Source organism: Vulpes vulpes, chromosome 13 (genome assembly GCF_048418805.1).
Source record: "Vulpes vulpes isolate BD-2025 chromosome 13, VulVul3, whole genome shotgun sequence".
In the NCBI taxonomy this organism is placed as follows: Eukaryota; Metazoa; Chordata; class Mammalia; order Carnivora; family Canidae; genus Vulpes; species Vulpes vulpes.
In genome coordinates, this window is record NC_132792.1 from 104,742,791 (window position 1) to 104,770,154 (window position 27,364).

At 37.8% G+C, this 27,364-nt stretch overlaps 1 protein-coding gene across 10 annotated transcripts in view; it reads right to left on the reverse strand.

Annotated features, from left to right (window-relative positions):
• NOL4 (nucleolar protein 4) overlaps positions 1–27,364 on the reverse strand; it is a 391,120-nt gene that overhangs the window by 323,864 nt on the left and 39,892 nt on the right. For 2 of the 10 annotated variants that reach the window (XM_072732142.1, XM_025996938.2), the window contains exon 1: positions 20,976–21,072. The exons of the other annotated variants lie outside the window; for them this stretch is intronic. The gene's annotated coding sequence lies outside the window, so the exon portion shown is untranslated. Of the gene's footprint in view, positions 1–20,975; positions 21,073–27,364 lie in introns of those variants that run through there. 10 annotated transcript variants of the gene reach the window in all.

The window sequence follows — 27,364 nt, forward strand, 5'->3', positions numbered from 1 at the left end:
TCTCAATCTTTGCATATTCAAGTATTGTTCCATTTTCTCAAGGTACAATTTATATTGGGGTATTAAAATATAGAATATAACACAGAGCTGCCAACTAAAGCTTTCAAAATGAATAATTATCTGAACACTTAATATTAATGCACACTAGGAATAAGGAAACTGGAAAAAGAAGTATATTAAGAAATGATTTTAGGGCAGCCCCGGTGGCTCAGCGGTTTAGCGCCGCCTTCAGCCCAGGGCCTGATCCTGGAGACAGGGTATGGAGTCCCACATCAGGCTCCCTGCATGGACCCTGCTTCTCCCTCTGCCTTTGTCTCTGCCTCTCTGTGTGTGTGTGTGTGTGTGTCTCTCATGAATAAATAAATATTTTTTTAAAAAATTTTTAAAAGAAATTATTTTAAAGAAACACATATACTCAATATGTAATTTTTGTTAATCAATGTCTCTAGATTATAGAACCGGATGTTATTCTTTTTCTTTCTTTTGCTTTTCTTTTCAAGAAATCTATAATTAGCAGGTATGAATTGAATAATAATAAACATTATATATTTTTAAATTTATAAATATCTACACTTTTAAAAGCATAAATTTATTTTAATCTATTAGTTGTGACAAACAATGCTATATTTTTTTCATTGTCTAAAATCTGTCTAGGAAATAAAAAGCCAACTGAATTTTTCAAATATGTCTTTCTAAGAGTTGGGAATGTTTCAGAGGTTCCTAACAGAATACAGAGCCAGGGGAACTTGTATGTACATCTCCAGCTTACTCATTAAACAATGTTATAAGAAATTGTTACATTTAAAATACTCATTAACTTTATGATAAGACTGTCAAACCTCCGAAGCATTCTCATCCACTGATCTATCAAAATATAACCACATTATAGCTTACCTGGGCCAGTAGGTACCAACTAATTCATATGTTAGTGTTAAAGTATTTGACAGAATGATATTAATAGAACAATTTCTAAAAACACAATATAAAAATAGCCCCCTTCTAATTCCCACTTCAACAAGGTATACCAATTTAGTAGATGGATCTTGCACATAGATTTCAAGTAAGCAAACAAGATTCTGTCATAGGCAAACAGGGAGGAATTGAAAGATGTTTGTCTTTTACAGAAAGTAGATTATACAAAAATTTGTATATATTCATTTCCCCACAGTCTCAATATCAGAAGTACATCATTTAAACTTGAGCTGATAATAAACATCTAGAGCTATAATAATGTACACTAAAGAAATAGAACAATATTAACTAAAGCTTATAAATTTGTAACAATCAAGCTGGTAAAGAATAGCTATGAAATGTTGTGCCCAAGATTGCGAATCCGAGAAACCACCAAGGAGCCAACACCGATGCAAGCACACGAGGGTTTATTAGCAAGCTCAAGCTTGGGCCCAAGTATACCCATCACAGTGGAGCAGGGACTTGGACCCCGAGGTGGGTTTCAGCTGGGTTTTTATGGGCTGGTCTAGAGGACCTCCAGGAGGGGTGGAAGAATTTCTTCATCCCGATATGGGGGAAAGGGTGGGGGAGTTTCTTAAGCTCTGTCTTCATTCTGATATGGGACTTTCTGTCAAGGGCATTCTATTTTCATTCCAATATGGGACTTTCTGTCAAGGGCGTTCTGCGGTTTTTTCCGTAACTGAAGTAGGGTAAAGTTCAGCTCTTGTTCACAGGGGCCTGAGATGGCTGCCAAAGCTAAGATGGCTGTACTTGTGCTAAAGCTAAACTTGAGGTGGAATGGCCTTAATTTTCTCCGCCTCCACATTTCCCCCTCTCAGAGGAACCTAAGGAAGGATCCAGTCATGGGTCCAGGATGGTCTCAGTAACAAGATCCAGTGGTTGGTATTGCTGAGTATCATGAGCTGAACTGCACGACTCTGTCTTTGACAAAAGTAACTAATCTATTGATAATGCAGGGCCCAAAGGTAAGGAGGAGAAGGAAGATAATGAGGGGCCTGGCTAGGGTGAACAGCAAGGTAGTGAGCTAGGGGGATTCGAACCAACCTTGTTGCGGTTCTCACTCCCTTTTATATCTAGCCAAACCTTTTCTGACATTTGCCATAGATCTTGGACTATTCCAGAGGGGTCAGTAAAGAAGCAACATTCCTTGTTTGAGGCAGCACATAACACCCCCTTGTTGTAAGAAGACTAAGTCTAAATCCCCTTCTGTTTTTAAGGACAACCTCAGACAAAGATGTTAGGGAGTCTTGGAGGTGGGAAATAGAGGTTTCTATCCGTTTTATGTCTAGATCGATTGCTGCTCTGAGACTGTTATAGTGGGAGTTCTGTACAGCTAGTGAAGCAATGCCTGTCCCTGCACCTGCTAACCCAATTCCCAACAGCGTGGCGATGGTTATAGCCGAGATGGACTCTCTTCTATCCCATCTGTGGGTACCTGCATTGAGCCACTGAAGTACCTGCTCATCTGAGTGGTAGATAATTTTAGGAAGTAGCTGAACTAGCACGCAGAAACTCTGTCTGATTTAGAATCTGACCATAAAAACAGGGGGTTAGGCCTGTAGAACATGCCCACCAACCATCTTGAGGAGGTAGGTGGTAGTCTAGGCTAGATATAGATTTTGTATCATTACATAGGAACTGGTATTGGGGTGAAGGGGTGCCTATCCAGAGACCCTGACCTGACATTGATTGTAAAGTGAGTCCTGAGTCTTTTGATGCCATGTACAGGCATTAGGGTCGGAGGTTGTGTTGTACTGAACTAACATCGCTGATTCCCTCATAGAAGGGAGGCCGGATGTCATAGCAGAGCCAGCAAGATCGGATAAGATTGGGCTTAGTTGCATTGAGGAACCTGTAAAGCTTGGAACATCAGGTCCCAAAGTGGATGCTGAGAGGGACTGAGGAAAGGAGCATCTTGTGGGAAGGAGGCCGGGATGGGAGTGATTGTCTGATCAGGGGTGTTACTGAACGCAGACAGCATGGTAGGTACAGGGGAAGGCGGTGGGGAGATAGGAGTTGTCTGAGGTTTAGGCGGAGGAGGTGCTAGCACAGGGTTTGGGCCTAAGGCAACCCAATGGATATCCCTGTGTTGGAGTTTAACAGTAAACAGGATACTGGGGTCTGATCCCAGTTGTGAACAGAATCGCAGGCCCCAGGTGAGTCCTGTTTGCCACCTATTCTCTATTCTACCGGCCTCCGTAAACCTCAGGGTCATTAGTCCAGCCCTGTTCGGCGGCGCCCCTGGGTTGTGGAGTTGCATTTAAAGGTGATCAGATTCTTGCTGAAGGGTGCGGTCCTCCAAATATCTCCGGTGGAGACACAACTCCAAGAGGCACAATAGAAATTGGAGGGGTCTCCACACTGTTTATGTGGGTTCCCTTTAGGATGCCCTGGACAGACAAAAGCATTGATCTGTCCAGTCTCCACAGTATCCCTGGCAAGGTTGAGGTAAGTTAAAAGTAAGGTCTGGGAACCAGGTCTGTGGAGGCGCTTCCTCAGAGATGGAGTGTATTACTTCTCCCCTTGAAATATCAATCACCTGCCAGGTTAGATTAAGTGGGTGATGGGGATTGGTTCTGGAAGAGGACATAGCATAAGCAACATTAGTGGGGTAAGTGAGAATGGTGCAGTCTTAGCTTTAGGGGCTTGTCCTTGTCTAGTTGGCTTTTCCATTCTGGAACAAAGTCTTTGAGAACAGCATGTGGGTCAGCTGGCCAGACGTGGGTATAGTGGACCCAGGGAGTAATCCCATCAACCTTGACAACGGTGGGAGTGGCTAGGATCATGATGTAAGGTCCCTTCCAGCGAGGTTGAAGTGGCTGGTGTTGGTATTTCTGGACGTACACCCAATCACCCGGCCAATATCAATGGGGGTCCAGGGGTGGCCCAGTCTCCTAGAGGGCCCTCAGCTTAGGCCACACCTTAGAGGTGTATCCTAGTCCGTTGTCTGATCCAGTCTTAACAGGAAAACCATACCTCAGTAAGATGTCTCCCAGCAGTTTCTTGGTCATGGTCTGTGCTGCTTCATGTTTGGTAGGAAATGCCTCTGTCCATCCTGAAAAAGTATCTACAAACACTAGTAAATACCTGTATCCATATTTTCCAGGTTTTACCTCAGTGAAGTCCACTTCCCAGTAGGCTCCTGGGCAGTCCCCCTGGAGCCGGGTACCTGGGTTAGATCCACGGGCAGTGGCATTAGTTAACTGGCATGTGTGGCAGCTTGCCACAATCTGCTGGATCTTTGCTTGAGAGTCTTTAATAGTGATCTTTGCATGTCGTATAAGGTCTTCCATCTTTCTTGTTCCCCTATGAGTACTCCGATGCATTTTGGATAGGACTCATCATCCTAGTTCCTCTGGCAAGATGATGCTGGAGTCTGCGGCCCTCCACCAGCCACGCAAGCATTGGGTCATAGGCAAGTGATTGATCCAGTGTTAAGTGAGCATCAGTATAGTTGGGGGTGTCCAGCAGGGTCGGTGCCCTCCGGATTGGGTATCGTGGTTGTTAAGATCTGGGTCACCGAAAGGGCCACCTCCTTTGCTTTTGAATTGGCTAGCCGGTTTCCCCTAGCTACTGGTGTATCTGCCTTTTGGTGTCCTGGACAATGGAAAATAGCTAGTGCATGGGGCAGCCAGAGGGCCCTCAGGAGTTTAAGGACCTCTGTTTTGTTTTTAATAGTCTTTCCTTCTGCTGTCAGAAGCCCTCTCTCTCTGTAAAGGGCTCCGTGGATATGAGCGGTGGCGAAGGCGTACCTGCTGTCGGTGTAAATGTTTATTCGTTTACCTTCTCCCATGGTCAGCGCTTTGGCCAGGGCGATCAGTTCTGCCCATTGAGCCAAAGTTCCGGCTGCCAATGGCTCTGCCCAGATGGTCTCCGTTTCCGTGGTTACGGCTGCCCCCGCATATCTGATTCCTTCTCAGACAAAACTGCTGCCGTCCGTGTACCAGGTGGCGTCTGATTTCGGCAGTGGCTGGTCCTGGAGATCAGCTCTGATTCCGTGCACCTGGCGGATGGTTTGCGGCTGTGGGATCCTCAGGATGGTTTCCTTCCACGCATCTGTCAATCATCTTTGTCCACCCTTTAATTTGTACCCTAGGTAGCTCAACTCTGCTCTGCAGATCTGGGGAAATGTCCCAGAGGTGTGGGTGTGGGTGTGGGGTTGGAGCAGTTAAATGCACTAGGAGGGGAACAGCCACCAGGAAGGATTTGCCCAAGGTGGCACAGATAAAACAGTGGGACAGATTGTCCATGCCAGAAAGGCTGGTGAGGAAAGTGCCTTGTTGGGTAAGTTTTATCCAGGAGAATGGGTCCTAGTCCTGAGTTGGGTTAGTCTGTAGGTAGGTTTGGAGAAGTTGTTCCTGTGCGCCTAATGGTGTGAGTTTGGTTACTTAGGGCGGTTTGGAGTTTGTTAAAACCTTAGAAAGTTTTAAAGCACACACCTAAATAGGATTAAAGACCTGATAAAGGCAAAACAGAAACTGGTTTTTCTGGGCAGGCAAAGAGAAAACAACTCTTTTAGATTTTCTTATCAAGAGCAGACCAACAAATCAAGGAAACTTTTGAACAGAAGTAGACTTTCAATCTTATACATTTGTACTTTAAAATCCATTAACTTGGATCTTAGTCTGTCCTGACCACACCTAAAATTCCTTTCCAAGGATTTCCCTTCACAAACCTTCTACACTTCCTTTGCATTCAGAATTTGTCCCAAGCCATTTCTTTCCAGTCAGTCTCATTTAGTACAAAATTGCTTTCTTTTACCTTGAACAAAAATATATTCCCATTCCTTATATTTTTCTTACACATCTCCTTTTCTACATACAGAGTTGCTTCCTTTATTGCCATCAGTCTTATTTTAGCAGATTTTTTCACTCTTAGAAACCTCAGTCTCCAGTGAAAACTAAGGAGTAACCAATTTTGAACTGTCACACCAGAACCCTTCAGACAGCAAATTTATGAGTTAAGTACAAAGCATGTTAACCAACAGATTCAAATCAACGTTTCAGCACCCTTTCCTGTTTGGAAAAGACCTAGATGTCCAATGAATTTAATCCCATTTATCATCAAAGTGTAACTAAGGTTTCAGGTTACCAAAGACTTTGAAAGGTATCTTAACAATTACCTATGAAAACTTGGAAACAGACAATGAACCCTCATGTTAGCCATTTTCTCCTAAAAAATTGCAAAAAGATAACAGAGCTTATATGACCTTCAGTAAACCTCAATAGAATAAAAGTTTCAGGCTTGGTAGTGATAATTTTCAAGACCTATTTACTATGTCCCACCTGGATCCACTTAAAGTCAATCAATTTGCTCCCCTTCGTCAATTTTTACCTGAGACACTAGTGCGGGAATCTGGAGGGGGCAGTGTTAAGTAATTGGTGGTCTTCTTGCTCCTGGACGGGGAGGGGGGAAGGAGCCACTATGGCCCAGGGCGTGGAGGGGAAGGGCGGTAGAGTAGGCCGCCCGGTGGGTCTGACCGCACGACCCTCCTTTCCCCCCCCCCCCCCCCCCCCCCGTGCACTGGGACTCCCTTGTCAGGGTCAGGGAGGGGTGCACTCCTTCTGCAGCCCCGGGCGACTCTAATGGGGGGGCGAAAGGGCGAGGGGGCTCAGGTAGGGCTGCGGGAGAATCAGGTCCTCCGGGGAGGAATCCTGCAAGACCGGATAAGGGGTGTTTTGGTCTTTTTTTTTTTTTTTAATTTTTTTAATTTATTTATGATAGTCACAGAGAGGGGGGCGGGCAGAGACATAGGCAGAGGGAGAAGCAGGCTCCATGCACCGAAGCCCGACGTGGGATTCGATCCCGGGTCTCCAGGATCGCGCCCTGGGCCAAAGGCAGGCGCTAAACCGCTGCGCCACCCAGGGATCCCGGGTGTTTTGGTCTTAGAGTCAGTCTCCTTCTCGGCCTTTCACAGGGCTAGAATCCTGGTAGGTCCTGCTTTGGGGTATAAAAATGGTTTTAGCCAAGGAGGGAGATTCTCAATCATGTCCTGCCAGGCCAGCATGTAGGGCACCTGGTCAGGGTGGCCGTCTGGTTTATCCCTGAAGATCACGCCTTAACCTGTAAGGTAAAAGGTAGGTGGAAAGTTCCTTCTTGGGGCCATCCTGGTCAAAGGTTGGCCATTCTGTCATGCTGTAAGTTCGAAATTTTTCTCTCCATATGTCTGTGCTCAGATTATGAGCTCTTTCCCTAACGTCTGAGAAGTGGGAGAGCATAAGAGACGGGGGGTGGTTTGTGTCTGCCCCATTCTGGCTCCAGCCCACACCAAGGCACAGACAGTTATGACAATTAACAAAGACACAGTAACACAGACAAACGTTCCGGTGCGGCCGTGGAGACGACAAAAAGTAAACCGAAGGGCTGGCTGTTGGTAATGGCAGCCGGTCCTCCTCACAGATGAGGACCCCGTCCTCCAGGCAGGGGCAAGGGACGTCTCCCAAGACCCCCAGTCTACGGTCCGCCAGCGCGTCCGCCTAAGCCAATGCCGACCCGATACGGATTGGAATTCCTACTGGTAAAAGTACAGTATGGAGCTCTCAGAGAATATGCGTGCAAAGGTAGAAAAAGTTGAGTGTGCTCACCACGCGTGAAGCCCTCCGGATGGGGTCCTGGAGGTCTCTCGGATCCCGGACGAGCCCCCAAATGTGCCCAAGATTGTGAATCCGAGAAACCACCAAGGAGCCAACACCGATGCAAGCGCACGAGGGTTTATTAGCAAGCTCGAGCTTGGGCCCAAGTGTACCCATCACAGTGGAGCAGGGACTTGGACCCCTAGGTGGGTTTCAGCTGGGTTTTTATGGGCTGGTCTAGGGGACCTCCAGGAGGGGTGGAGGAATTTCTTCATTCCTATATGGGGGAAAGGGTGGGGGAGTTTCTTAAGCTCGGTCTTCATTCTGATATGGGACTTTCTGTCAAGGGCGTTCTGCGGTTTTTCCTGTATCTGAAGTAGGGTAAAGTTCAGCTCTTGTTCACAGGGGCCTGAGATGGCTGCCGAAGCTAAGATGGCTGTACTTGTGCTAACGCTAAACTTGAGGCGGGATGGCCTTAATTTTCTCAGCCTCCACAGAAATAGTTGTATATAAAGTGCTGTTAAGCTTTAAAATAAGTCATCCTGGATTTCTTACACCTCCCACATATCCAATTACTAAGCATAACTATTAAACCATTCTCAAATCTGCTGACATTTGCCTGTATCTCTTGCTTGGATTATTCAATTTACTACTTGTTCTACTAGTTTCAAAAATGACACCTACAATTTTTTCTTCTCAGAGTATCCTAAAGTATAAAATTAAAATCTGAGCCTACTTATTTTCTCTCTCCCTCATATGTCTACACATTTTAGATATACTATTGAGCATACACGTAAATATGAGAAATCCCACAAGGACCCCAAAATTAAAATTTAAAAGAAATGTTAAAGTGAAATCAGAGAAGTAAGTTGTAACAGAAAACTAAAGTTTAGGCTTATCCAGAGGCAACTGCCTATACCAGAAACCTATAGCTTCTGGAGACTAGACGGAGCCAGAAGAAGAAACTAAACCTTGGATTCTGGCAAAGTAGGGTAAATAAAGCTGATTTGTGAGTGCAAGGAGTTAGAAATTATAGAAAAAAAGAAAAGAAAAAAGACTGCATTTGGGGCAATATCTTCACATCCAGATTTCAGTTCACCAACTCTTTTTTCAATGTTATCAAAATTTCTATTGAAACCTTTGAGTTCCTACTTTCTACATTTGTTGTTTTTGCCGTAAAAAATATTTTTTAGATCTATCTAGTCACTTTTGTATCATTTCTTTCCCTCTAATTTAAGAAACTGCTGACAGAATTTTCCATAACTGGTAAAAGTCATTAATTCAGAAATTCAAGACTATGTATTATTAGAAAGGCTAATTATTTTTAAATCTCCGCGTAGATACGTTATCGTGAATCTGTAGAACACCATCAAAAGAAAAAGATTCAAACACCTTCAAAAAAGGGACCATAAAGGACAATAGAAAAGACAGCACATTTCTCACCAGGAAATATGATGTAATGTGGAAAATAAAAAGACCTTTTGAAGAAGATTTTAAAAGTCAAAATAACAGGCCTAAATAAAAATATTTTCAGCTGGAAAATTAAGAAACTTAGCCACCCACCAGAACTTTAACCTGTAAAGCACTAATTTCAATGAAGAAAACATACCTCAGAGTAAAAGCCTAACAGACTGGAATAAAAAATATGGAAAGAAACTAGTGAATTTGAGGAAGAGTGTAAAAACAACATGATCTATGGGATAAAGATAAATATACATTATATGTAACACACATATTAAAGAAATAATTATTTAAAAGAAGAATAGTGATACTATCTACATTCTGGGCTTCAAGAGAAAAAAAAGACTATAAACTAAACCCTTGATAACAAAAGATTGTAATTCATGTCCAAGACAGTAGGCAGAAAGGTCCAAAGGTAGAATTTAATAGCTATGCATGGTCAAATGCAAATGGCAGTCACTTATATAAATCTAGTTTATAAATTCCAAATCAGTAAAGGGGAAAGGTGAATAAAAAAAGTAATTTAAAATGTCAAGGTAGTATGAAAGAGAACTTTTAAAAGAGCAATGTAAATAGAAAAAAATATATATGTTGGGGCACCTGGGTTGCTTAGTTAGGCTTCTGACTCTTGATTGTGGCTCAGGTCAAGATCTCAGGGTCCTGGCATCCAGCCCTACATTTGGCTCTGAGATTAGCAGGAAGTCAGCTTGGTGCTTGGGAGTGATTCCCTCTCTCTGCCTCTCTCTCTATGTTCCTCCCCCTGCTCACATGCTCTTTCTCATAAATAATTAAATAAGTAAATCATTTTTTAAAAAAGAGATATTAAAATATATAAACCTATATAAATAATGGTATCTTTTTAAATGAAGGCGAACATATATTATTGTCTGATACATAAAGCCAAAACAATTCATTACTAACAGACCTATACTACAAGAAATGTTACTATTCTTTAGGCAGAAATGTCTTTCAGGCAGAAGTAAATGATACCAGATGGAAATATGGACCTATAAAAAGGAATAAAGAGCACCGCAAATGGTGACCACATAGGTAAATATATTAGAACTTTTAATATGTAAATATATTTATAGATAATTGATATCTGAACAAAATAATAATGTAACATGAGATTTATGACATATCTGTAGGAAAAATACATAACAATGGTATAAAAGTCAGGAGGTGGAATTGAAAGTATACTATTGTGAGCTCCTTGAACTATATAAGTGGTATAATTCTTGAAGGTAGACTTTGATAAGTTAAAAATGTACACTATAAACTCTAAAGCATTTCAAAAATGCAGAAAAAGGGTACAAAAAACAAAGAACAGATTGGACAAATAGAAAATAAACAGCATGATGATAACTTAACCATAACCAAATTAAATATAAATGTTCTAGTGAACCGCTTGATTGAAAGGCAAATATGGATTTAAAAAGCAAGACCAAACTATATGCTACTTATAAAAAAAATGCACTTTATATTTAAAGGCACAAGTAGTTTTCTAGTAAAGGATGGAATGAGATATACCAACACTATAGGGAATGGGAATACAAGGTTGGGTTAACATTTCAAAATCAGTGTCATCCGCCATATCAACAAACTAAAAAACCATATGGCTCAGCTCAGTAACGCAGTAAAGGCACTTGAAAAATCTAACATCCATTCCTAATAAAAATCCTCGGAAAAGTAGGAATTAAAATAAACTTCTTCAACAGGAAAAAGGGTAACATTTAACTATACCTTATTCCTAAGACACACCTAACTAAAATACATACTCATTAATACAAACTGCCAAAACGTTCATGGTTTGACCCTAGGAATTCTTTAACATTGTCTTTCATGAGTCTCCCTGTCTTATTCTACTCTCTAGCCATGCCATTCTTTTTTCAATTCTTAATCAACTTCCTCCTTTGCTTCTTCTTTCACTTCACCCCACCCACAATTTCTTTAGATCCCTTCTGGAAGCTCTAAAGGAGAATCATTTCTTTGCCTTTTCTAGCTTTTAGAGGCCCTGCCTTCACAGGCTTATGGCATCGTCTTCCATTTTCAGAGTACATCACATTATCGTTTGCTTCTGCCCTCATATCTCCTTCTTTACCTCCAGCCCTTCTGTCTCCCTCTTATAAAGACCCTTGGGATTAACTGAGCCCACCTGGAGATTCCAGGATAATCTTCCTATATGATCCTCAATCATATCCTCAAAGCTCCTTTTGCCATGGTAACATATTCACAGATTCTGGAGATCAGGATATGGACATTTTTTTGGAGGCCATTATTCTATCACTGTGCTCAAATATTTTTGTTCAACAAAATAAGATAGATTTCAAGTTTTTCTAACATTTCAAGTTATTTTTAAGCACTCAAGGAAAAATAAACTTTAATAGGAAAATATCAGAGTAAAATTAACTTTTGTCTATTATAAACTTCATGCGAAATGTGTAATCTACATTCTAAATATTAAAATAAAAATTCTAAAACTGTTCATCTATAGCCCATAAACTGTTAATAACCACTGAAGATAAAGCCTGTCATCTTGGGGTGCCTGGGTGGCTCAGTGGTTGAGCCTGTGCCTTTGGAAAGGCTCCAGAGTGCTGGGATGCAGTCCCACATCAGGCTCCCTGCATGGAGCCTGCTTCTCCCTCTGCCTGTGTCACTGCCTCTCTCTCTGTGTCTCTCATGAATAAATAAAATCTTAAAAAAAAAAAAAAGGCTGTCATCTCTGTAGCAATGAAAACGGTTATTGTTCTTGCTACATTTTCAGCTAGTGCCCTATTTCATTTATCTAGTTTTAAATACCTATATAGGTTACTAAACCCAGGCACTGGGTAAGCCATTAAGAGGAAATATCAATCCCAGAAGGAGAATTAATTATCATAAACACATCATATATCAAAACCATATATGTTTTCTGTGTCAGGCATTGTACCATCAATACAATTTGGGTAGGATTTATAAAAAGAATGGAGTTTCATAGCAGTTTACAAGATAGAAAATACTCGTTATTAGTTATCCAAACTGCATTTTGTCATGCTACTCTCAAACCTGACCTTCATTCCAGAAAACAAGGCCTCAGACTGTTGATGAGTTTAAGAATATAATATCGCTTGTCATTTCTTTAATTAATGCATTACTTTATTATTGTTCTGATGTTACCTCAACTATATATATTTTCTGTTTCAATCGGGATAAGGCATTCCTTAAGACAAATATTTTATGTAAAACTCCAATAATTTCTAACCTAGAATTTTACATTTATGAATATATATGTATGTGGATATCTTTGAATACGTATATAAAACTCTATATATGCATATACAGATTTATACAAACATATATACATATATGATCAAGTTATTACAAAATATATTTTTGATAAGCTATGTGAAGTTCTGTTACATATCTGAAATTATTACGATATATCTGTTTTGTGTCAACACGCAGCATTATAACTACAAATGAATGAAATATTTTTGGATAATGACATCAATATATTAATTAATGTTAATCTAATACTAATATAATTTTGAATTATCCAGTTTTAAAAGCTAATTAAAATTTTAAACATCACCATAGTTCCAAATCAGTTAAAATTTTAAGAATTCTTTGTTGTGAAAATAAAGAAGTAAACAGTTTGAAAATGTAGTTTCTCTCTGTATCTGCCAAACAAATGCTGAAGAAATATTTAAAGGATATCTGTTTAAGGGACACAAAACTACAAACCTGCTCTAGGGCTCTATATATCTTTATCTGTCTTTAAAATATTATATGAATTTTTGAATGGCAAATCTTTGTCATGTCAAACAGATGCTGCAGATATATCAAGATCAAATATTAACAGTGCTATGTATTGTCTGAATGTGCTTTTACTCAGGACGTGTATCTCTCTCAACATGAATGATATGTTGAAATGTGATATCCCAATGTGAATGGTAATATTTAACTTCAATCATAATACTTGTCCACTATTTCCTTATTTCCGAAACTAATGTCAATTAATACTTTTTATTAACTAAAGTTTAAAAATCCTTTGAGAAACACATGACCTCACATAGTGAATATGAGCAACTCAACAGCACAACACCATGTGCCAATGAAGAGACTGAATGATGCTTGGAAAACTGCCTGGACAATTTGTTTGCCCCTTTAGAATGATCCTAAACTAAAGTTCCAGACCAGTACTCAAAAATTTTGGCAGGGAGCTTAAACTATACTATTTAAGTTCAGGGTACAGAAATGACATCAAAACTATAATGGCAGAGTAAGAACCACTGAAAATCTGTTCTTCCTAAAATTCATGAGAGAATGGGCAAAATCGTCAGAATCTACTTTTCAAAAACTGGAAACTCATCAAAGCCTTACAAAACCCAGCAAGCATTTATTAAAGAAAAAGCACTAAATACTGAAAAGAATGGGGAAATTTATGCTGTTTTAACTTGCTGTAATTCCATCTCCTAATGTGGTACTCTGCCATAGCCTAGAAAAGTCACAGCCCACATTATTAGAGCAGCTCGTTAGTCACTAGAAGTAAGAAAATGGAACCTGAGCTTTTTCAAAGCTTCAGTCCCAAAGAACAGTCACGTTATTTTATCTGTCAGGTGGTTTCCTAGAAGACCCCACTTAACAAGCTGTCTGAAGTTGACCTGACTTGGAATTCATCTATTGTGAAAAGCCTTCACCTCAGGAACATTTATGGAAAACAACTGCAGGAAAATGTTTTATCTTCACAGCTGCCTACAACAGTGAATAACATTTGAGTCAAACAATAGACTAAACAGAAGCCTAAAAGTAAAAACTAGGGAATAAGATGTCCATAAGGCTTTAAAAGGCTCTAACGTGGTAATCTCTGGGTGGCTCAGCAGTTTGGCGCGCCTGCCTTTAGCCCAGGGAGTGATCCTGGAGTCCCAGGATCAAGTCTCGCGTCGGGCTCCATGCGTGGAGCCTGCTTCTCCCTCTGCCTGTGTCTCTGCCTCTCTCTCTCTCTCTCTCTCTCTCTCTCTGTCTATCGTGAATAAATAAAATCTTTTTTAAAAACTTTTAAAAATTAAAGGCTCTAACATATTCCCTAGGAATCCAAAACAACACACACATGCATAGAAGCATATGCACACACAAAGAAGGTCTAAGAAGTCCCTCAGGTTTCACCTTTAACTGACCTTGAGACTCTGCAAAAGCAGGAAATAAAGGCTAGGAAGAGCTGTAAGCAAACTGGCTGAGTGTCAAAGGTTTGTGCTAACACAGAGAGCCCCTTACAAATACTGATTCTAGAAATTTAAGAGAATCATTGTTCTATCATTAAATTATTAGGCTGAGAAAAGACTTCAGTGACTGCAGAAGACAAACAATATAAGCCTTACAGAATTAATTTTAAAAATCCATTAAACAAAAAACATCTGTAACCATAATAAGCATCAACAAGCCCTGGATAAAGAAGAGAATCTCATTTCCAGGACTCCCATATAATATTGTCTAAAGTGGCCATTTCTCGGTAAGAAATTGAAATTGACATTCAAAGAAACAAGAATGTATTGCCCATACACAAGAATAAAACCAATCAACAGAAGAAACTCAATAACTGGATTTACTAGAGGGGGAAAAAAAAAACTTTAAATCAGCTTTTTAAAATATTTAAAAAGAGCTAAAAAAAAAAAAAAAAAGGAAAATCATGTTTGAAGAACCAAAGAAAAATATTAGAACAATGGCACACCAAGTAGAAATATCAATAATGAGAGAGAATTTTTTTTTTAAGAAAGATAAAAAGAAATCTTGGATTTGAAAAGTGGTATCACTGAAATGAACAATTCAGTACAGGAGTTCAACAAAAGAAAGCAGAAAAAAATACAGAAGCTATTTGGAACAGGCAGAGAGGGATCCCTGGGTGGCGCAGAGGTTTAGCACCTGCCTTTGGCCCAGGGCGCAATCCTGGAGACCCGGGATCGAATCCCACGTCGGGCTCCCAGTGCATGGAGCCTGCTTCTCCCTCTGCTTATGTCTCTGCCTCTTTCTCTCTCTCTCTGTGTGACTATCATAAATAAATAAAAATTAAAAAAAAAGAAAAGAAACAGGCAGAGAAAAAGAACCAATGAACAAGAACATAAAGCTGATAAAATTATCCATTCTGAGGAGCAGAGCAAAAAAAAAGATAAGGAATAAAAACAAAGAAACCTTAGAGACCTGTGGGATATCATCAGGCATACAAATAAAACCATAACAGGAATCCCAGATTGAGACAAGTGAGAAAGGAGCAAAAAGAATATTTGAAGAAATAGTGGGAAAAAGACTTTGCAAATTTTATGAAGAAAATGAATATATATATTCAGAAATTTCACTGAACTCAATAGATTAAATTCAGATAGATCCACATGTAGTGGATCTGAACTGTGTTTGCCCCAAATTCATATGCTAAAGTTCTAATACCCATATGATGGTATTTGGAGAGGGGACCTTTGAAAGATTAGAGTAAGATGAGGTCATGAGGGTGGGAACCTTATGATAGGATTATCACCTTTGTAAAAAGAGACAATCAGGAAGCTATACTCCCTTTTCCCACCATTCAAGAAGGTGGCCATCTACAAGCTAGGAAGGGAATTCTCACCACAAACTGACTATGCTAGTACCTTGATCTCAGAATTTTAGCCTCTAGAACTGTGAGAAAATAATATTTTGTTTTTTAAGCCACCGAGCCTATATATTTTGTCATGATAACCCAAGCAGATGCCAAGGTACCTCATCAAACTGCTGGCAGCAAAGACAAAGAGAGAATATTAAAAGCAACAAGCAGCAACTCGTCATACACAAGAGATCTTCAGTAAGACAAAAAGTTGATTTCTAATCAGAAATAAGGGAGGCCCAGAAGCAGAGGCCATAAAGCAGGAAAACCAAAAACCATATTTAAAGTGCTAAAGAAAAAAAACTGTCAACTAGAATCTATACCCAGCGAAACTATCCTTCAAAAGGTGAAGACATTAAAATGTTTTTAGAGAAACCAAAACTTGAAGAATTTATTGCTAGCGTATCTGACCTAAAAGAAAAACCCAAAGAGAGTTCTTTAGGATGAAATGATAGAAAACTACAATAACTTTAATCCACATGAAGAAATAAAGAGCTGTGGTATGAGCAAACCAAAGCAGTATATAAAGAGATTAAATACCATGATCATGTGGGCTCTATCACAGGAATATAAAGCAGATTCCACATATATAAACCTAATCAATGTAATGCCTCATATTAATAAAATAAGGGGAGAACACATTATCATATAAATAGATGCAGGAAAAGCATTTGACAAAAGTTCAACATTCTTTCATGGCAAAAAAACATAAAATATAAAAAGCTCAATATACTAGGGTAGAAGAAAATTTCCTTAACAAAGGACCACTATGAAAAAAGCAAGTGAAAATTATAATTAATTTTCTCTTACACTTAGGAAGACAAGTGTGTATGCTCCTGTCACTCCATTCAACACTGTAGTGAAAGTTCTAGCCAAGGAAATTAAGGGAAAAAAAAGAGGTAATAAAAATCATCTGTATTGAGTAAAAAAGAGTTTAGCAAGGTTGCAAGGTTGCAGGATACAAGATCAATATATGAAAGTCAGTTGAAGTTTTACACAATAGCAATGAAAAATCTGAAAATTAAATTAAGAAAACAATTCCTTTTATCATACCATCAAAAAGAATAAAATAATCAGGAATAAATTTACCAGAATAATTGTACACTGAGAATTTCAAAACACTACATATTTTTTAAGGATTTTTATTTATTTGGGATGCCTGGGTGGTTCAGTGATTTAGCGCCTGCCTTCAGCCTAGGGCGTGATCCTGGAGTCCTGGGATTGAGTCCCACGTTGGGCTCCCTGCATGGAGCCTGCTTCTCCCTCTGCCTGTGTCTCTGTCTCTCTCTCTCTTTCTGTGTGTCTCTCATGAATAAATAAATAAAATCTTTTTAAAAATCTTTTTTAAAAAAGATTTTATTTATTTGAGAAAAAGAGAGTAAGAGAGCACAAGTTAGTGGGGGGGGGGGGGGGGAGGGTGGGCAGGGCAGAGGGAGAGGGAGAAGCAGATTCCCCACTGAGCAGTGAGCCTAATGCAAAGCTCAATCTCAGAACACTGGGATCATGATCTGAGCTGAAGACAGATACTTAACCAACTGAGCCAGGCACCCCTAAAATATTGTTGAAAGAAAAAAGACTTAAACTTCTATATTACACCATACACAAATATCAATCCCAAATGGGTTAAAGATTTTAACATAAGACATGAAACTATAAACCTCCTAAAATAAAACAATGAAGAAAATCCTTAACATAACTCTAGGCAATTAACTTTTGGATTTGACACCAAAAGCAAAGGCAAATAAAGTAAAAATAAACAATTGTGACTACATCAAATTGAAAAGCTTCTGCACAGCAAACTATCAACAAAATGGAAGGTAATCTACAGAATGGTAGAAAAAAATGTGCAAACCATACATTTGATAAGGAGTTAATACTCAAAAGATATAAAGAACTCATACAACTCAACAACAAAAACCAAACAATCCAATTTTTAAAAAGGGCAAAGGATATGAATATATATTTTTCCCAAAGAAGACTTTCAAATGGCCAAGTGGTACATGAAAAGGTGCTCAATATCACTGATTATCATAAAAATTCAAATCAAAACTACAGTGAGGTATCACTTCACACCTGTTAGAATGGCTACCATCAAAAAGACAAGAAATAACAAGTGTTGACAAGGCTGTGGATAAAAGGGAATACTTGTTCACTATTAGTAGAAATGTAAATTGATGCAGCTACTATGAAAATCAATATAGATATTCCTCAAAAATTAAAAATAGAACTACCATATGATCCAGTAATCCCATGTCTGTATATGCAAGAGAAATGAAAATAAGATATCTGCATTCCCATGTTCACTGCAGCGTTAGTCACGATAAGCAAGAAATAGAAACAACTATTCATCAACAGATGACTGCATAAAGATACACACAAATACACACACATACGCATATAAATACAGTGGAATATTATTTGGCCATGAAAAAGAACAAAATCCTGCCATTTGTGACAACACAGCTATACCTAGAAGGCATTATCCTAAATGAAATAAGCCAGACAGAGAAAGATAAATATTACATAGTATCATGTATATGTGGAATTAAAAAAAAAACAGAGAAACAAAGAGAAGAAAAATAGAAAAGTGTTTGTTGGGGGCTGAGATATAGAGAAGGTGTAAGATAAACAAGGTCTGAGGATCCCATGTAAAACATGTGATTATAGTTGATAATACTGTATCATATAATTAATATTGGCTAAGAGAATAGGACTTAAATGTTTTCACACACACCCTCACATACATACAAAGATCAATATGTGACCTGACAGATGTGTTAATTAACTAGTTGGGAGGAATTCTATCACAATATACACATATATCAAATTACCATAATGTACATTTTTAAATATCTTATAATAGTTTATGTCATTTTACCTCAATAGAGATAAAATACTTCTTAGGGGGGGAAAGGCAAATAAATGTAAAGACATTCCAGGTTCCTGCACTGGAACGCTTAATATTCTTAAGGTGGCAATTCTCTCCAAATTAACCTACTGATACAACATAATTTGTATTGAAATTCCAACTTCCCCCCCCCCTTTTTTTTTTTTAATAAATTGGCAAACTGATCCTAAAAGCAAAAAGGAAATACAAGGGACTCAGAAAGGCCAAATCTAAATCTAAAAAAGAAAGTTAGGGCAGCCCGGGTGGCTCAGCAGTTTAGTGCTGCCTTCAGCCCAGGGCCTGATCCTGGAGACCCAGGATCGTGTCCCATGTAGGCTCCCTGCATGGAGCCTGCTTCTCCCTCTGCCTGTGTCTCTGCCTCTCTCTCTCTCTCTCTCTCTCTCTCTCATAAATAAAATCTTTAAAAAGTAAAAATTTAAAAAAATTAAAAAGAAAGTTAAACTAAGACAAGTCACACTTCTCAATGCCAAAACTTACTGTAAAGGTACAATAATTAAGACAGTGTGACACTAGCTTAGAGATAGACATACATCAATGGTGTAGAACTGACTATCCATAAGTAAATTGTATATCTATAGTCAAATCATTTTTGACAAGGGTGCCAAACCAGTTCAATTGAGGAAAGAATAGTCTTCAACAAATGGTGCAAGGAAAACTGGACATGCACTAACAAAAGAAATGAGCTAGATACTTATATCCAAAAATTAACTCAAAATCAATCAACGACCTAAAGGTAAGTACTAAGGCTATATAACACTGTTAGAAGACAACACAAGTTTAAAACTTTATGACCCTGCTTTAGGCAATAATGTCTATAGCCTATAGCACAAACAACCAAAGAAAAAAATAGGCAAGTTGGACTTTATCAAAACTAAAAATGCTTACACATCAAAGAACACTTTGGCAAGAAGTAAAAAGGCAACTCAAATAGTGGAAGGAAATATTTGCTCATGATATATCAGATAAGGGTATAGTTCCAGAATATATAAAGAAATCTTACAGTTCAACAATAAAAAGACAACCCAATTTAAAAAACGTGCAAAGAATGTGAATAGACATATACATATGGCCAATAAGCACATGAAATAATGTTCAACAAGATTAGTCATTAGGGAAATGTAAGCCATCAGATGTTATTATTCCATATCCACTAGGATGGCTACAATTAAAAAAAAAAGAATGTAAAAAATGATGGGGGGCACCTGGGTGGTTTGGTCAGTTAAGCATCTTATTCTTGATTTCAGCTCAGGTCCAGATCTCAGGGTAGAGATCAAGCCCTGTGTTGAGCTCCATGCCTGCTTAAAGATGCGCTCTCTCTCCCTCTTCATCTGCCCCTCCCCCAACACTCAAAAAAAAAAAATGTTGGTAAGGATGCAGAGAATTCGGAACACTCATTCATTGCTGTGGGAATTTAAATGGTAAACTACTTTGAAAACAGTTTGGCAGTTCCTAAAAAATACAAAACAGGGTTGCCATATGACCCAGCAATTCCACAGCTGGGTATATAGCCAAGAGAACTGAACACATACGTCCACAAAAAAAAAAAACAAAAACAAAAAACTGTACATATGAAAAATGTGTTCATAGCAGCATTATTCATGATAGATAAAATGTAGAAACTCCTCAAAGCGTCCATCAACTAATGAATGGATAAACAAAATCTGTCATATCTATACAGTGGAATATTACTCATACATAGAAAATTCCATCATTGCCAATGTGCAAGGTAAAGAGTGCAAATAGATACACAGTCAAAATCCAATTTTCAGATATTCATCATCATATTTTCTATGTAATTTTTCTGTCTGGGCTGCTTAGTGGGAAAGTTACACTTGCAAATCCATTTATCCTGACATATGTACACTTGTATTCCCTATTCTGTCTACTTTATTGTGAATTACATTACTTTTATATGTCAACAAATCATTTTATTTCCTGGTCTATTTCTATGAATTCGGAATATAATTCAATAAAAAATATGGAAATTTCACAAATATAAACAAGCATGAAAAGCCCTTTAGCCAACCTGACCTGCTCCCTGTTAACTAAATGTTAGCCAAGCCTAGTGACTAGTATCTCCTTCATAGTACCTAAATAACCAAGTATATAATAGTCATGAGCCATCATTGAGAATGTATAGAGAATGTAATACGATGATAATTACATTACAATTAATCTTGGATTTCATAGTTATTAAACATATTTCAACAAATGTTTCATCCCTTTTCCTCTGGAATAAACTACTTGTGGACCATTTGATGCTCAGCCAGGTTACAAAGTAGGTCAAAGATTTTGCTTTGAGATACACTCACCAGTTTCTTAAGCTACCTGAAGGCAAAGATTTTCACCCATTGACTATCAGTTACCTAGACTATCTGAGAACTAATATATGCCCAATAAAAGTTCACAGTCCTTAAATGTGTATATTTCTCTTATCCTTTTCTTTACTCACCTTAACATCCTTTTGACTCCAAGGAGACAACTTCTATAAGCATGATTGGCCAATCCAGTTTGGCTTCTCTGAATTCCTAATGCTTATTGCTACCTCCCTGCCAGAAAAAAGTCACCTTTGTGGTAAAACTTTTCAAGTGTGATACTTCCAAAACAAACTCATTATTATGTACTATCTAACAACAGACACATATCTGCCTCCTATTTCTCCTACCACTTGTAACTTTTTGCACTAGCAATGCAGGCTCAACCTCAGAGTCTTTTACTTACTTATCTACTGTCAATATTAAAGCCTTCATATTCTTCTAAAAACATGCTTATTTTGAGGGTGCCTGGGTGGCTCAGTCAGTTAAGCATATGCCTTTGGCTCAGTCTTGATCCCAGGGTCCTGGGATGGAGTCCCACATCCTGCTCCCTGCTCAACTGGGAGCCTACTTCTCCCTCTGCCTCTACTGCACCCCCTACTTGTGCTCCCTCCCCTCCCTCTCTTTGTATCAAATAAATAAATAAAAATCTCAGAAAAAAAAAATATACTTCTTTTCTTTATAGTTATTTTTAAAATTACAAATGTAAAATGGGCTTATTTTAAGAGCTAATATGACCCAAAGCTGCATATAAAATTGTTAATACTTCGACCCAACTTCCATGTCCTGTTCCTTTCACACAGTGTTTCCAGATTGGTCTATGGTACAATGACTGTGATAGCAAATTGCTTCTTCAAGCCCCAAATGATACCAAGTTCCTTTTCCTATTTCCACTGCAACTACCCTAACTCAAGTCTTCCTTATCAAAATGATATTTTCCATGTTTGAGTCTCTCCACTTTGTCCATAATCCATTCTGCTCATACCTATTACATTGTTCTTAAGATCATGGCTTATTTTGACACTCTCCAACATAAGAAAATATCACCGGTGGCCAACTGAATAAATTCTAAACTTATTTTAATATTCAAGGATCTCCTATAGTTGCCAAAGCATAAAATAAGGAAAATTTGGACTAGGAATTAGAAGAATACACTTAATGCTAATTGTGCGATCATATCTCTAAGCCTTCTTATCTATAGAAGGAGGAATAAGTACATAAGAAAAAACCATTCTAGCTTATTGTAGAATTACACAAGTCCACTTTCAAATCTTAGCTTCCATTACTCCACTAAATGGAGTTTTCCATCCAATAAAACTATATACCATTCCACAGAAAGGACTTTGCAATTACTACACCTGCCAAAGATTTTGCCTTTGCCTTTCCTCTCTGCAAGCAATATTTAACTCCTATTCCTAATAAAATAATATTCATACATAATGGTTACACCTTTCATAAATTTTTTCTAAACCAGAATAATTATCTTCTATAAATTCCCAAGGCATGTGTATTTTGTTTTTTGGAATATTGCCAGCCTTTCTTTATATCTTAGAAAAAAAACCTTCAAATTTTAGAGCCATTTTAGGTTTACAGCAAATTGAGCGGAAGTTACAGAGATATTTGTCTTACACTCCCTGCCCCCCACAAATATAGAGTTTTATCCACTATCAACACCCCACACCTGAGTAGTACGTTTGTTACAATTGATGAAACCACATCTCACAGAGTCCATCCATAGTTTACATTAGAGTTCACACATGGATTTCAACAAATATATACTCTATGGATTTTGACAAATACATAATGATATATATCCATCATGTCGTATCATCCAGAATAATTTTGCTGCCTTAAAAACTCTTTGTGTGAGGTCCTGGGTGGTCCAGCAGTTGAGTGTCTGACTTTGGCTCAGGGTGTGATCCCAGAGTCCTGGGATCGAGTTCCGCAGCGGGCTCCTGCTTGGGGACCTGCTTCTCCCTCTCTCTCTGGGTCTCTCATGAGAGATAAATAAATAAAATCTTAAAAAAAAAGAAAAACCTCTTTGTACTTTACCTATATATACCCCTTCCTGCTCTATAAGCTGTAGAAACCACTGATCCTTCACTATCTCCATAATTTTGCATTTTCCAGAGTGTCAGATTATTGGAATCATACAGCATGTAGCCTTTTCAGATTGGCTTCTTTCACTTAATAATGTGCATTTAAGGTTCCCCATTTCATAGCTTGATTGTTCATTTCTTTACAGCACTGTATAATATTGTATTATCAGAGTACACAACAGTTTATTTGCCATTTGCCTATTGAATGACATCTTGGTTGCTTCCAAGTTTTGGCAATTCTGAAGAAGCTGTTATAAACAACTGTGTGCAGTTTTTTGTGTGAATGTATATTTTCAATTCCTTTGGGCAAATACCAAGAAGCACAATTGCTGGACCTTAAGATAAAGAGTATATTTAGTTTTATTAAAAAACTGCTAAACGATCTTCCAAAGTAACTGTACCATTTTGCATTCCCACCAACAATGAATTAAAGTTCCTTGGGGCACCTCAGTGGTTAAGCATCAGTTAAGTGAGTTGATTTTGGCTCAGGTCATGATCTCAGGGTGCTGGCCATGGAGCCTGCTTGAGATTCTCTCTCTCCTTCTCCCTCTGCCCCTCCCCTGCCCTGCTTGTGCACTCTCTCTCCTCTCTCTCAAAAAAAAAAAAAAAAAAAAAAAAAGGTCAAGATTTGGGTTTTTGTCATTCCAGTCGTGTATAATGATATCTTGTTGTTTTAACTGGCAATTCCTAAATAACACATGATGTTGAGTATTATAACTATTTTTATACACATTGTATCTTCATTTTAATTATAGACTTCTTTTTTATTTTATTTTATTTATTTACGAGAGACCCAGAGAGAGAGAGGCAGAGACATAGGCAAAGGGAGGAGAAGCAGGCTCCATGCAGAGAGCCCAATGTGAGACTTGATCCTGGGATTCCAGGATCACGCCCTGAACCAAAGGCAGACACTCAACCACTGAGCACCCAGGCAGCCCTAATTATAGACTTCTTAAGGGTAGCCAAAGTTATTTCTTTTTGTCATCCACTGAATGCAATATAAAGCCTTGAAATCATTATTGAATAAGATGCTTGGATTGGAGGGAAAATAAAAGAAATTGAAAACAATTGTATCAGTTGATTGGAAAGATGAATTCAGCCTCAGATGTGTCTAAGAATCAGTCATTGCTGGAATTGTAGTAATTTTGTATATTTGTGAATATTTATTGGTATATTTGTTCACAGATGATATTCTTTCTTATAATGAAATAGGTTTGTGAGTCCAAGGTACATAGCCTTACTGTACTACTATTGGTGCTTTATTTACTAGCATAGCCTGAGAGAGATCAAAGGGAAAATGAACTATATTTCCAATATGCTAATTCCTATCCACAACTTTCCAAAAGCTTAAATAATGTCGATCTGACTTTCAAAGTTAACTCATTCAGCAAATATTTATTGAGTGTTTACTATGTACAAGGCACTATTCCAAAACAAGCAATATATTGGTGAGCAGAACCAGTTCTTCATAATGATAATGATTTTTTAATATATACATTTAAATTTTTCCCCCTACATCTAATAAAATATTTCAGGATCATGTATCATTTGGTATATTTTAAATTAATGTTATTTCAGTTTAGAAATAAATCAGTCCTGAAAAGATTAAGGCTAAAATCCTTTAAACCAAGTTCAAAATACTTTCTTTCCATTCCTCATTTGTGAAATAAATATATATTTTTAATTTCCATATGGCTGTAAGATATTTGAATCCAGAAGACTCACAGTGACATTTGGACTTGGAGATACATTTTTAAGCATGTTTTTGCTATTCCTATGACCTCATCAGGTTTCCTGTCCTAACTACACACTGGATGATTTTGGAGTTTTTTAGTTACAATTTAGGCAATAGAGAAAAAATACACATATATATGATCCATTGCATACATATAATATCCAAACGAATTTGAATTTCAACATCTCTGTTTTTGGCAAGAATTCAGATTTATAAGCAGCAAGCTTCCGTCTGGAATTATACTCTATATAAAGAGGCAAAACAGATTGATTGATATTCATTCACCATAATTTACAAGAGCTGAGAATGCTTGTCTCTTGATAAGGATGGCTAAAGGCCATCTGTAACAGATCATATGCAAATAAAAGCTTGCAATATAAATTAAAATAGTCTCTTAAAATGTAATAAAACTGGACAAATGATTTATATATATGATTTTATATATCTCCCAAATGCTTTTCTATAAATAATTTTCAACTAACTATAAATTCAGTAAAATTCTATTATGTTTATATCTTCAATATTTATATGAAGGAATGTGCTGTCCCTTGTAAATGAAGGTAGAATTACCCAGTCACTATGAGTGAAATGTGTGCTTTGAATTGTTGGTAGGATTTTAGAATTTATCAGTTTATAGTGAGTCACAGTCCTTTAATCCTCCTTGTGGAACTGAGTGGAATAGTCAAGGAAAGAATCCAAAGACAATGTTAATATATAAAAATACTGAACAGAATTTTAGGTTGTGATAGCTTAAAATTTAAATATTTTTATTTAAATACACAAATAACTACATTTTGACAATAATTTTAGGCTTACTGTTGTATATTTCTCACTCAAAAAAGGTACTCTGGCATCATTTAGATCAATACATTAGAGGAATTACTTTATCTTTTAAAGCAATTATAAATGATATTCTATATATAGGTCTGGTATACAACACAAAAACGATTTCACATGAAATTGCAAAACCATGCTAACTGAGCCAAAGAAGCCCACCGGGGTTCCCTGAATCATAAGTATCTAATGTTTTTAAAAGTTATGGAGATAATGTTCAAAAATCTTTGAATATGCTAATAAACTTCAGCTTAAAATCACAGCACAGAAACAGGAACCCGACTTTAGCTGTGCTTTCTTAATGAGATAGCTATATAAATGTGGTGCACAATTTCAGAAGGCCCTGGGCATACATGATAAAGTAAGAAAATACCATAAAAACGAGTGTATCCCCACCCCCTTCTAATAATCTTATTGTTTTAGAACACTTTGTCAGTTGAAAAGCAGCAGCCAGATTCACTCTCCTCATTCTGATTTGTCTAAGTGATTGGAAAAGTCAGTTATACGATACTAGAAAAAAAATACACACATATATACATATATATGCACACACATCATATATGCACACATCGTATATATGTATGTATATACATGAGGTAATTGATCAGTTGTGTCAGTGAAGATGATTTTGCTATAATCAATGGAACAGCCACCTTAAAGATACTTCTACATTTAATATTTTGAATACAAAAATTTCCAGAAATAGTGTTGCTTTAGATTTGGCTCTCAGCTGGCAATGTCACCATGACCCACGTAAGTACTTTCCTTGTGTCTCCTTGTCATCCTCCCATGTCAGCTCTCTCTTACGAATGCAAGAAGTCCTCACAAGACTCTAGGATTCATGTGTATGCACCACCGCATGCAGCAAAGAAGAGTGATTTATTCTTTTCCATCTCCTTATTTTATGGGAAAGCAACTTTCTTGAGATCTTACAAAAGACTTTCCCTTAGGTTCTGCTGGCCAGAATGAGTTTATATTCCAATGCCCTAGCTGCAGGGAAACTGGGAGAGCAAGTATATAAGCATACTCAACCTTTACAGAAGGTAAGCAGAGAAGGACCAGAGAGACAGGAGTCAGGGAGATTATCTGTAAGTCTGCCACCATCTCTGAATTTGTCTAAGTTACCCTACATTGTTCAAAATTCATCTACCTACCTACCTATCCCCTCCTCTCTCTTTCTTGTGTGCAAGCGTGCACACCCACACACACTTACTACCCCACATGTTTACTTTTATCCTGCAACTGTTAGCTTGTGTAAGGGAAATGCTATTTATTAATGTGCCAAGACATCATATGTATATTTCTTCACTGTATCTAGATTGTATAGTAAACCTTTTAAACTCTTGGCTACATTTTTACCTAAAAGGATTCAGAAACCTTTCTTGGTATTTGCAAAAAAACAATGAGCTACCACAGGCTTGTAGCTCTTTGAAATTTACTGTGTTCTCAGTGGAAAAAAAAAGAAAAGAAAACAGAAAAGAAAAAAGCCACAAATATGTTTCATTGGGCTTATGTATTTCTCTTATAAGTTAATTGGTTAAAAGATGTAACCATTTCCAGCATCCTGAAATGCCTTTGTTCAAAACTCAAACATTGAAAAGATGTCACACATCTTTTTCCTGATAGGATTGCAGAAGATTTTTTTGCATGTAATTAATATAGAAACTACTCACCTAAATGCAAATATCTTTTAAAGAGCTAAGATTTAACATAGAGATCTTTAATGGACTCCAACCCAATTAATTCAAATTGATGAAAGTTTACAGTGAAAAGGGATTTTCAAATGGCTTACCAGAATCTTGTATTTACAGCCTGGTGTTAAATCATTTACAAATAAAATTGAAAATGACACTTTAGC